Source organism: Anabrus simplex, chromosome 2, assembly GCF_040414725.1.
Source record: "Anabrus simplex isolate iqAnaSimp1 chromosome 2, ASM4041472v1, whole genome shotgun sequence".
Lineage (NCBI taxonomy): Eukaryota > Metazoa > Arthropoda > Insecta > Orthoptera > Tettigoniidae > Anabrus > Anabrus simplex.
In genome coordinates this window covers 185,399,512-185,412,127 of record NC_090266.1, presented here as the reverse complement: position 1 = coordinate 185,412,127, position 12,616 = coordinate 185,399,512, and the positions used below count along the sequence as shown (strand labels likewise).

Here is a 12,616-nt window from a genome sequence, read left to right as displayed (position 1 = left end):
TCCTACATACTTCCCTACTCGTCCTTGATTTCGGCCCATTTCCTCACTTCCATAATATTATTTACTCTGGCCTTGAAAGGAATACATCTCCATTTTCCTTTGACAAATCCTTCAGCCACGTTAGTCGCTTATAGATTCATCAACGCAAACGATGTTGTGTCTGTGTCTCTGCATTTGTAATTACCTAGGCCTGGGATTCGGAGGAATGTGACCGTGTCTAAGAGAAGGCACCACTCCAACATTTCCTTGGCGTTGAAATGGAGAAGTACCTCGGAAATCTATTCGAAGATAGTTGATGGTTGGATTAGAAACAAATTGTCTCTTAAATCTTGAACTTTGCAGAGCTAATCAGATACACACACCGAAAAGCAACACACGGCATGAAGAAGTACTACGATAGGCTAGACAATTTCACTACGATATCAAAAGAACGCAATACTCGAAAATGAAATAGGGTGACGTTAAAAAGCAAGTACAGAGGCAGACAGGTGAATGGTACCCAGCATAGAGTTGTTTCTTCTTCAGGATACAGCGTAAACATTTGAATTTAGTACCAAACTGTTAGACAACTGTTTTATTACATAATGGAAGAAGTTCGCTGTAAAAATATAACATATCATGGCATGCACTTTTGGAAACTGCGAATAATTGTAGAATATAAAACATCTATACATTAAATTGTACATGCATGAATAAATGCATTATACCTTCATGAATGGAAATCACTTGTCAATTATTTATTTATTTATTTATTTATTTATTTATTTATTTATTTATTTATTTATTTATTTATTTATTTATTTATTATTTAATCTACTCGATGGAATTATTTTAAAACACCTCTGTACAATATTATTATAGATTACATAGGTGATTTCTCTTTTGAGAATGAATGTGATTTTAATGCTTTCCAGTTTTGTCGAAAACACTAATCATAATACATGAAACCCTATAATATACCTGTAAAACACCCACACTAGTAAACAAAGAATGACATGTTTCGTTCTAAAAGAGCATCCTCAGATGGTATCAAATCACATTAAATCATGCGTATACATGTACAACTTTTTTTTTCGTTGCGCAAACTTGCCAGGGATTGTGAATTGCTAATGTTATAAATAAGTGAGACAAATTATGATTTTAGTAGTCCTCCACTCTCGCCTTAGAAATTTGGAGAATTTTTTTCTGTACTGACCTTAGCTGTTATACGTCCGTTACCTCCAGCGACTACGTTTGGACTAAAGCCAGTTCCCTAGCTCCAGTCAAGGTTCATATATAGTGGGCAATAGCTGTATTCAGTGGAGAGGAGAGGGGTAGTACAGTAGAGTGGATGAGGGGAATGATGTAAGCAATAACTCTGTTCAGTGGATTGGGGAGGGGAAATGTTGTTTGGTCATCTTATAATGCCCTTTTTTGTATTAGTGAGTAAATAAACGATAATGTTTTAGACGACATGATTAATGTTATTGAATTTACATCTCACTAACTACTTTCACGGTTTTGGGAGACACCGAGATGCCAGAATTTTCTCCCTCAGTGCCAGTAAATCTTACAGATACGGGGCTGACCTATTTGAGTACCTTCAAATACTGCCAGAGTAGGCCAGGATCGAACTTTCCAACTGATTGGCTCAGCCCGACTTATGATGAAATAAAAGTGCAGAATCGAATTAAGGAGTATCTCGTAAGACATTCCTTTTAGTGATAAATAATGACGTTCTAAAACGTCTCGAATGGGGAGAGTGCTGAATAAATACAGAGAATTTAGCACAAATAAGAATATCCTAACCCACATTCTAGACGTTTATCGTCAGAATAGCCTCCTATGGGATTCATTAAGCGCTCATCAAAAAAAAGTGTGAAATGCTGTTCGAAAATTAACTTACTAGAGCGAAGATGGGGTAATTTTATAAATGTGTGTGATCGCTGAGGTTGGTAACGTGATGAAGGGAATACTGTAAGAAATAACTCGGTTCAGTGGAGAGGTGAGGAGATGTGCCGTCAGGCCATCTTATACTATCCTTTTATGTATTAAGGAGAAAAAGCATGATAAAGAATGTGCACATTATTCAGTTATTTGAATGGAGGACTACTGCAGTCAAAAATTGCCTCATTTTTATAATGTTATCAGTTCACTATCACTGGCAAACTTTCTTTCTTCATCCAGGATTAGTTTTCCCCTCGGACTCAGCGAGGGATCCCCACCTCCACCGCTTCAAAGGCACTGTCCTGGAGTGTGAGATTTTGGTTCAGGGGTACAACTGTACCAGTACCTCGCCGAGGCGGCCTCACCTGCTATGCTGAACAGGAGCATTGTCGGGGGATGGAAAGATTGAAAGGGATAGACAAGGAAGAGGGAAGAAAGTGACCGTGGCCTTAAGTTAGGTACCATCTCGACATCTGCCTGGAGGAGAAGAGGGGAAACCACGGAAAACCACTTCGAGGATGGCTGATGTAGGAATCGAACCCCCCTCCACTCAGTTGACCTCCCGAGGCTGACTGAATCCCGTTCCGGTCCGTTCCGGGCTGACTCGTGGCAGAGCAGGGAATGGATCCGGGGATGGCAGCTAATCACACTAAGCACTTCACCACAGAGGCGGTCATTAGCAAACTTACGCAACGGAAACAATATCGTGTATATTATATACGCATGATTTAAACTGATTTGATAGAATCCGAGGTTGTTCTCTTAGAACAAAACATGTAATTCCTTGTTTTTGAATGTGTGCTTATTTTACAGGCATGTTAGTGAGTTTCTGTTTTATAATTAGTAGCTTTGACAGACTGAAAATGTTTAAAGTTAAATTAACTGAGTCGACACTGAAATGTAGGGCTTGCTTCTTAACAAATTTCGAGAGTAAGAATCATCAACATGAGTCAGCAGCCTCATTCATCTACTGTACCAGTGATTTCTTCAGGATAATGTGCGTTCACTCTGCTTTCAGGATTTTAAAAAATACTGGTTGAACGTCACACTAACACATCGAAGGTTTTCGCCGAAGGAAGAATGGGAACGTGCTGGGATTGGGAAGGTAGCGGCCGTGGCCTTAATTAAGGTACAGCCCCAGAATTTGCCTGGTGTGAAAATAGGCTATTTGCTTTACGTCGCACCTCACAGATAGGTCGTATGGCGACGACAAAGACAAAGACACCTCCGTACAGGCCATGAAGGCCCTTGGAGGAGTGGAAGGTAAAGGCTTCCACCATTGCTAACCGCGGCACGTGATGGGGTAGAGTGGTTAGCTCTACGCCCGGCCGCCTTTGCCCCCAGGAATTAACCTGGTACTCATTTTTGGTGTAGGCTGAGTGAACCTCAGGGCCATATGCACCTCCAGAAGTGGAAATCTCGTTTCTTAAATTTTACGACTTCCTGACGAGGATTCGAACCCGAGTCCTTCCGGGCGAACCGAGCACGCCTTTACCGCCGCGGCCAGGCAGCCCCTTCGTATGGCGACGATGGGATAGGAAATGCATAGGAGTGGGAAGGAAGCGGCCGTGACCTTAATTAAGGTACAGCGCCAGTATTTTTGTGAAAATAGGAAACCACAAAAATCATCTTTCAGGGCTGCCGATAGTGGAACTCGAACCCACCATCTCCCAAATGCTGTCAGGATTTGAGTGCATTATTCAGTTATTTGAGGTTAGGATTATCCAACGGTGTAGCCGTGTTGAAACACTGGATTTCTTTAGGTCTCTGAAGTTACGTAACGTTGGGGGCCAAGGAGAGGAGTGATGAGGAAGTGGCCACGCTACCGAGAGTAAATTCCGGCTCATTATGCCTGAACAGCGTCCCCTTGGCTTTATGATGGCACTGACCAAGTCACCGATGTCCAATAGGACTAATGGACAGGTCACGAAGTTTTATTGGCCGCTACTGGAAAAGAAGCGCCTGTGACTTTAAGAAAGGAACGATCCTGGCGTTGAAATGAAGAATTCATGGATATCTATTTCGAAATGTTTCACGGTAGATTTGACCCATTTATCTCTCTAGTAATCCAGCTCCGTGGCTGACCTGGTTATTTCCCTTGGCACGGAGCGAGTTGGCCATGAGGGTAGGGGCGCGGAGCTGAGAGCTTGTATTCGGGAGATACTGGGTTCGAACCACACTGTCGGCAACCCTGAAGATGGGTTTTCTGTGGTTTTCCATTTTCACACCAGGCAAATGCTGGGGCTGTACCTTAATTAAGGCCATGGCCGCTTCCTTCCCATTCCTAGGCCTTACCTGTCTCATCGTCGCTATAAGACCTATCTGTGTCGGTGCGACGTAAAGCAACTTGTAAAAAAATATCCCTTCGCTCGAAGACTGGGTGTCTACGCTATCTCCAATATTTCTGCAACACAACACTACATACAACACTATCGTCCACCACACAAAAAACGCAGTTTCGCATATACGGCAGAAGCCAACCACCCTCAACGGAGGGTCTGCCTTATAAAGGCTGCACCAGGGTATAATAGCTACAAGAAATAATAATAATAATAATAATAATAATAATAATAATAATAATAATAATAATAATAATAATAATAATAATAACTTCCCAATTTATGGGTTTCTGTTACGACAAAGCTTACCATACGGAAAAGTCTTCACTAAAGTACATGATTACGGTTACAGACGAATTATTTTACATTTTCTACAAATGCGAAGTATACAAATCATATGCTTTAGCACCAATAGACCTAACAATTTATTTGCTTCTACCAAAGCGTGCACAAAAGTCACAAAATAATTTTAAGATTGTTCCGCTAGCCCCCCTCCCCCCACGGCACTTAACGCCTTTGAAAGGGCCTTGGCCTGCCTAGCGACCGCTGCTCAGCCCGAAGGCCTGCAGATTACGAGACCGAGGCCTCCATCTCACCGTCAGATAGCTCCTCAATTCTAATCACGTAGGCCTAGTGGACCTCGAACCAGCCCTCAGGTCGAGAGAAAAATCCCTGACCTGGCTGGGAATCGAACCCGGGGCCTCCGGGCGAGAGGCAGGCGCGCTTCCCCTACACCACGGGACCGGCGCTGTAGCCCACAAGAAGCGCTAAAACTGTAACGTCTTTAAGGTTGTATATGTGTGTCAAGTAATTAGCCGTGGGCTCATTAATCGTTTTTCTTTATCTACTAGTAATGACTGGTTTTTATCAGTTTCAAATTGAACTGTGGGACCAATGATGAAGCCTGGTCCCGTTTTCCAATCGATTGGCATGATGTCAACAAAACGATTACTTTCACTGGTTGCAACGCAGAGGCTCCCTCGTAGATCTCGAGTTTTTGATAGTGAGGGCTAACGCTATCTTGCTCCTGAATAGATAGATGATGCCGAGTATTCCACAGGAGATCCCTATGCTGGCAGGAGTCATGAATGTGTGCAAGAGTTCCAGTCTCGCTGCACTATTTGCAATGGGTGTCGACCTGAATTCTTCCGTGGAGAGCCCTCAATAAAAGGGATTGTAAATAAAGAGTACAGATCTCTGCACATGGTTATGAGGGTATTTAGGGGTTGTAGTAAGGATTTAAAGGAACTGGAAAAATCCAAAGTAAAGCAGCTCGATTTGTTCTGGGTGATTTCCGGCAAAAGAGTAGCGTTACAAAAATGTTGCAAAGTTTGGGCTGGGAAAACTTAGGAGAAAGGAGACGAGCTGCTCGACTAAGTGGTATGTACCGAGCTGTCAGTGGAGAGATGGCGTTGAATGACATTAGTAGACGAATAATTTTGGGTGGTGGCTTTAAAAGTAGGAAAGATCACAATATGAAGATAAAATTAATTCAAGGGGACAAATTGGGGCAAATATTCGTTTATAGGATGGAGAGTTAGGGAATGGAATAACCAAGGGAGATGTTCAATACATTTCCATTTTCTTTGCAATCATTTAAGAAAAGGCTAGGAAAACAACAGATAGGGAATCTGCCACCTAGGCGACTGCCCATATGCAGGTCAGTAGTGATTGATTTGTTGACGCTACACTGACCTGCAGTTGAATGGCGTCCCACCATTCCGAACTATTACGTCCTTGTCTAGAGTCGAGCTAGTTGTTCAACTTCGTATAAAGCAACTCATTTGCCGTGAGAGGGCAATATTTTCTATATTCTTCTGCTTGCAACAGTCTTCTGACATTCTTGGCACTATTCATCCCACGAGGTCTTAACTGCGTAAAGATGGTCAGCTCAGGGAGAGAAATCTCCCTATCAGTCACAAGGTCTTGGAATGCATTTATATAGTCTGTGTTCAGCCTCTCAAGGATGCTACATCAATTAAAGTAATGGATGGATGATTCCCACCTTACTTTGTATAGTCATAGTCCTTGACATTTTCTGGATCTAGGCCTATACAACATGCATCTGCTGTGTCAGTTGGAAGCTGTAGGATTTCCTTATTACGTGCATGTGTTATAATTTTCTCGATGTTTACAAGAAGAGGTTTACGAATTTTCAGTTTATTGGTGTTCTGGGAACGATATACCAGTGAAGGTAGGATGAAATGGCCGATCGCAGTGAATTTTTGTTCAGCTTTCTCAAGAGAGCTGCCAGCGAGAACTTTTTTTTTTCCTTTTACAATTTGCTTCACATTGCACCGACACAGATAGGTCTTATGGCGACGATGGTAAAGGAAAGAGCCAGGAGTGGGAAGAAGCGACCGTGCCCTTAATTAAGATACAGCCCCAGCGTTTACCCGGTGTGAAAATGGGAAACCACGAAAAACCATCTTCAGGCCTGCCGACAGTGGGTTTCGAACGCGTTTACGAAAGTAGTTAGTGATTCGTAAAACCAAATACATTTTTATTATTAGGTACTGTTATTATATATTTTTATTTAGCAAGTTTACCGCCCAGATTGTCCGGCTCCATGGCCAAATGGTTAGCATGCTCGCCTTTGGTTCAAGGGGTCTCGGGTTCGATTCCCGGTCGGGTCGGAGATTTTAACTTTCATTAGTTAATTCCTATGGCTCGAGGGCTGGGTGTTAGTGCCGTTTTCAGCATTAGACTTCAGGTAGGGCCCCATCCTCACAGACGTGCAGGTCACCTATACGTCGTCAACTCGAAAGACCTGCACAAGGCCTGTCCGGAGGCCACACGCCATTATTATTACCGCCCAGATTTGGTTTCTCTCCCGGACTCAGCGAGGGATTCCACCTCTACCGCATCAAGGGCAGTGTCCTGGAGCGTGAACAATTCGGTCGATGTTATCAATGGGAAGGAGGAACAGTACCTCGTCCAGGCGGCCTCACTTGCTGTGCTGAAAAGGGACCTTGTGGGGGATGAGAAGATTGGAAGGTATAGACAAGGAAGAGGGAAGGAAGTAGACGTGGCCTTAACTTACGTACCATCCCGGTATTTGCTTGGAGAAGAAGTAGGATACCACGGAGAACCACTTCGAGGATGGCTGAAGTGGGAATCGAACCCCCTCTACTGGCTATTGGTTGAGAAGCTATCGTCATGGTAACCGGGGAAGAAATGATGGTGTTAATGATGGGCGTGAGTGGGCAGCTACTTTATCAAAAATATATACACCTACTCACCTGCCAGTTATCTTTATACATGTACAGATTATTAACAAGGACGATACAACTCTTGCTTTAAAGGAAAACGTTAAACAGTCCTTCGTTCGTTCGTTCGTTCGTTCGTTCGTTCGTTCGTTCGTTCGTTCGTTCGTTCGTTCATTCGTTCGTTCGTTCGTTCGTTCGTAATCTGTTTACCCTACAGGGTCGGTTTTTCCCTCGGACTCAGCGAGGGATCCCACCTCTACCACCTCAAGGGCAGTGTCCTGGAGCTTCAGACTCTGGGTCGGGGGATACAACTGGGGAGGATGACCATTACCTCGCCCAGGCGGCTTCACCTGCTATGCTGAACAGGGGCCTTGTTGGGAAGGGAAGTTTGGAAGGGATAGACAAGGAAGAGGGAAGGAAGCGGCCGTGGCCTTAAGGTTGTTTTTTTTTTTTGCTAGGGGCTTTACGTCGCATCGACACAGATAGGTCTTATGGAGACGATGGGATAGGAAAGGCCTAGGAGTTGGAAGGAAGCGGCCGTGGCCTTAATTAAGGTACAGCCCCAGCATTTGCCTGGTGTGAAAATGGGAAACCACGGAAAACCATCTTCAGGGCTGCCGATAGTGGGATTCGAACCTACTATCTCCCGGATGCAAGCTCACAGCCGCGCGCCTCTACGCGCACGGCCTACTCGCCCGCTGGCCTTAAGTTAGGTACCATCCCGGCATTTGCCTGGAGGAGAAGTGGGAACCACGGAAAACTACTTCCAGGATGGCTGAGGAGGGAATCGAATCCCCCTCTACTCAGTTGACCTCCCGAGGCTGAGTGGACCCCGTTCCAGCCCTCGTACCACTTTTCAATTTCGTGGCAGAGCTGGAAATCGAACCCGGGCCTCTGGGGGTGGCAGCTAATCACACTAACCACTACACCACAGAGGCGGACACAGTCCTTCTTTTGTGATTTTATTTCGTCATCTTCTGTCGATCATCGCAATTGTGCTCATTTTTGACTCATGATCCCTGAGATGTAGGCCTACTGCCAGGTTGACAATTTCACTTAAGGCTTCGCTACTACTAGCATACATTCAGTACTATATCCGACTCGTTGGCTGAACGGTCAGCGTACTGGCCTTCGGTTCAGAGGGTCCCGGGTTCGATTCCCGGCCGGGTCGGGGATTTTAACGTTAACTGGTTAATTCCAATGGCACGGGGGCTGGGTGTATGTGTTGTGTTCATCATCATTTCATCCTCATCACGACGCGCAGGTCGCCTACGGGGGTCAAATTGAAAGACCTGAATCTGGCGAGCCGAACCCTTCCTGGGATATCCCGGCACTAAAAGCCATACGACATTTCATTTTTTCAGTACTATTTCTTCTCATCTTACATGACTTATATTTCATCACTTGTTTACAGACTATGGAAGGCATTTCCAGCACATCCTACAATACATTGTGGGGCATGGTTTGGATTTCACATAAAACTGCAGATCCCGTGCCAATAACCACTATATCAGTAGGTCTAGTCACGTAAAACCTTGATTTTGCTTCGTGCAGTACATTACATTTTATTATTTGATATTTCCTACTTGATTAGGCGGCTCCGCGGTGTAGGGGTAGCGTGCCTGCCTCTTACCTGGAGGCCCCGGTTCCGATTTCCGGCCAGGTCAGGGATTTTTACTTGCGTCAGATGGCTGGCTCGAGGTCCACTCTGCCTACGTGATTACAATTGAGGAGCTATCTGACGGTGAGATGGCGACCGCGATCTAGAAAGCCAAGAATAACGGCCGAGAGGATCCGTCGTGCTGACCACACGACACCTCGTAATTTGCAGGCCTTCGGGCTGAGCAGCGGTCGCTTGATAGGCCATGGCACTTCGGGGCTGTTGCGCCATGGGGTTTGGTTTTTTGTTTGATTTTCCTGTTTGATTATTTCACTTGAAGGAGGTGATGGCCACGATATTTGCTCTTCAAGACAATAATAACCATTATTATCCTGAATGCATTTTCAGCCGTTGATAGTCTTTGGTGTCGGCACGCGCTCAGAGTTCGCCACACGGCATGCGGGAAGGATGCAGATGGTTTGAAGATTCCACCCTGCATAAAAAGTAAATTTCTAACTACATGAGTTTTGGTTGAACGTAAAGTACTATGTTTTTGCTATATTCCCTCCAGGAAGTCGAAAGATTAAAAAGCGAGTCGTCCGCATTTGGAAAGGTAAATTATCTCAGTTTATCAAGGGAAAATTTCGATACATTTAAAATTCTTTGAAAATTGTTCAAGTAAAGGCTAGGTACACAACTGATGGGGAATCTGCCACCCGGGCGACAGCCTTAAATGCAGATCATTGATTGATTGTTTGATTAAAGTACCGCTCCAGCATTTGCCTGGTGCGAAAACGGGACACCAGGGAAAACATCTTCAGGGCTGACAACGCCAACGGTGGGATTTAATCCCGTCATCACCTGATTCCAAGCTCACAAATACGCGACCCTAACCGCACGGCCAACTCACTCGGGCCGGGCTGAGTGGCTCAGACGGTTGAGGCGCTAGCCTTCTGATCCCAACCTAGCAGGTTCGATCCTGGCTCAGTCCGGTGGTATTTGAAGGTGCTTAAATACGTCAGCCTCGTGTCGGTAGATTTACTGGCACGTAACAGAGCTCCTGCGGGACCGAATTCCGCCACCTCGGCGTCTCCGAAAACCGTAGAAGTAGTTAGCGGGACGTAAAGCTAATAACATTATTATTATTATTATTAATATTATTATTATTATTATTATTATTATTATTATTATTATTATTATTATTATTATTATTATTATTATATATAATTCGCTGGGGCCATCAAGGACCACGTTAAGTCTTGTTGCATTTGACACTGAACTTGGCCTTCTTTAGAGCCCAAATTTCCCTCATTCTTTGTGAGTGGGCCTGCTTACGCTCCTCTGTCCAAGGGGCACCGTGTCTTCTCTTCGGTTGCTCGTCTCGGTTTAGCCCGTTTGTCAATATTTTCTTGCGGAAGAGATCTCTGTTAAGGGCATCTTCAGCTGAGATATGTAGCATTTGCAGGTCTTCTTTGGTATTTATAAACCAGGGAATTGTAGTTTTGGGGTTTGAATCAAAAAAGTGAAAGATTTCTTTAGTTAACTTTCTTCCATCCATTCTTTTCAGATGACCGTAAAATCGTGCCCGTCTTTTTCTGATTGTGTCGATAATTTTCTCTATTTTGCTGTAGACTTCCTTGTTGGATCGCTTTTGATGGATTCCATTTCTGTACTTTGATCCCAAGATTCCTCTCACAATTTTGCGTTCTCTTTTCTCCAGTTCTTCAAGGAGTCCTTTGTTGGCATTTAGAGACAGGGTTTCGGCTGCATATAGAACTACTGGCTTCAGAACTGTTTCATACTGACGTATCTTGGTGTTTTGGGAAAGGCATTTTTTGTTGTAGATTGTGCGGGATGTTTGGTAGGCTATTTCCAGTTTACGTACTCGCTCCTGAAGTGCTTCTTTGTCCAGTCCATTTTTCATGATGATCTCACCCAGGTATTTGAATTTGTCTACTCGGGTGATGTCCCCGTATTTTGTATGGAGTTTTGGTGGAGCCTCTGTGATGTTAGTCATTACTTCTGTTTTCTCAAACGATATCTGCAAACCAGTTTGTTCGGCAATTCCCTTTAAAATTTCAACTTGAGCTCTAGCGGTTTCTATGTCGTTTGAGAGAATAGCAATATCATCGGCAAATGCTAAGCAGTATGTTGCGATCCCCTTGGATTTGGTTCCTATTCTCAATGGACTGTAGTTGGTTTCCTGTAATCTCACCCGCCAGGTTCTGATGATCTTTACAAGAACACAGTTGAAGAGTATCGGGGATAGCCCATCACCTTGTCGGACTCCTGTTTTGATGTCAAAGGAATGCGAGACACATCCGTGGAACTTCACCTTGGATTTTGTATCGGTCAGGGTGGCTCTAATTAATGCCAGCAGTTTCAAATCAACTCCAAATTCATTTAAGATGTTTAGCAGGACTTCTCGGTCAATGGAGTCGTACGCTTTCTTAAAGTCCACAAAGACATACACATACTGCTTGGACCTCAGTGTACAATATCTGATGATCGTTTTGAGATTTTGGATCTGTTCAGCTGTTGAGCAACCTTTTCTGAACCCTCCTTGGTATTCACCTATTTGATGTTCGACTTGTGCTTCCAAACGCTCCAGGATGGCAAGTGATAGAATTTTGTAAGTCACGGGTAGCAAAGATATTCCTCTGTAGTTGTTGATGTTCTTCATGCTGCCTTTTTTGTGTAATGGATGGATCAAAGCTATTTTCCAATCTTCGGGTAGGGTCTCCTTGTTCCAAATTTCTTCTATTTGCTTTTGCAAGATATCAAGTGATTCCTCTGGGGCATATTTCCATAGTTCTGCTACTACTGAGTCTTCCCCCGGCGCTTTGTTATTTGTGAGACGGACAATATGGCGCTTGATCTCATCTCTGTCGGGTGGTCTGGAATCTGGGTACCTGAGTAAGGGTTCCTTGGTCTCAATGGCGCTTTACGGTTTAGAGCAATTAAGTAAATTCTTGAAGTAATCTGCCAGAATGCTGCAATTTTCTTCATTTGACTTAACCAGTGTGCCGTCCTTTCGCTCAAAGCATAGAGATGGTGGTTTATAGCCAGTGAGTTTGCGTTTGAAGGCTCTGTAGTACTCACTGCTTTCATTCTTCCTACAGTTTTGTTCTATCTTTTCAATGAGAGACTTTTCGTATTTACGTTTCTCAGTTCTGAACACCCTAGCTGCTTGGGCACGTTGGGTTTTGTAGGTTTCCCAATCATTTTCTGATTTTGTAGAGTAGTACTGTTTCCACGCATTGAGTCTTTCTTGGAGGACTGATTCGCAGGTACTATTCCACCAGGCATGCTTTTTGCTTCTCTTGATTTCTGCAACTTCTTTGGCGGCCTCAACAAGGAGACTTTTGGCGTTGTTAAAGTCACAGTCATTTGGTTTATCCTTCTCCTGGAACTCCTCGACCCTTTGCCGAAGTTTATCATTGTCGAAGCGTGTGATCTGTTTGGTTGTCTTCCTTGTGTTTGCGGGAATTGGTTTGAATTTGATAAGAGACATATAATGATCTGAGGCCACATTGATGCCT

At 44.0% G+C, this 12,616-nt stretch overlaps 2 protein-coding genes across 5 annotated transcripts in view; one reads left to right on the top strand and one right to left on the bottom strand.

Moving 5' to 3' along the window:
• Nucleotides 1–12,616, top strand: part of LOC136863993 (glutamine amidotransferase-like class 1 domain-containing protein 1) — a 717,178-nt gene that overhangs the window by 74,321 nt on the left and 630,241 nt on the right. The gene's annotated exons all lie outside the window — the stretch shown is intronic.
• bgm (bubblegum) overlaps nt 1–12,616 on the bottom strand; it is a 514,443-nt gene that overhangs the window by 316,187 nt on the left and 185,640 nt on the right. Inside the window, exon 1 of one of the 4 annotated variants that reach the window (XM_067140468.2) lies at nt 1,196–1,213. The exons of the other annotated variants lie outside the window; for them this stretch is intronic. The gene's annotated coding sequence lies outside the window, so the exon portion shown is untranslated. Of the gene's footprint in view, nt 1–1,195; nt 1,214–12,616 lie in introns of those variants that run through there. 4 annotated transcript variants of the gene reach the window in all.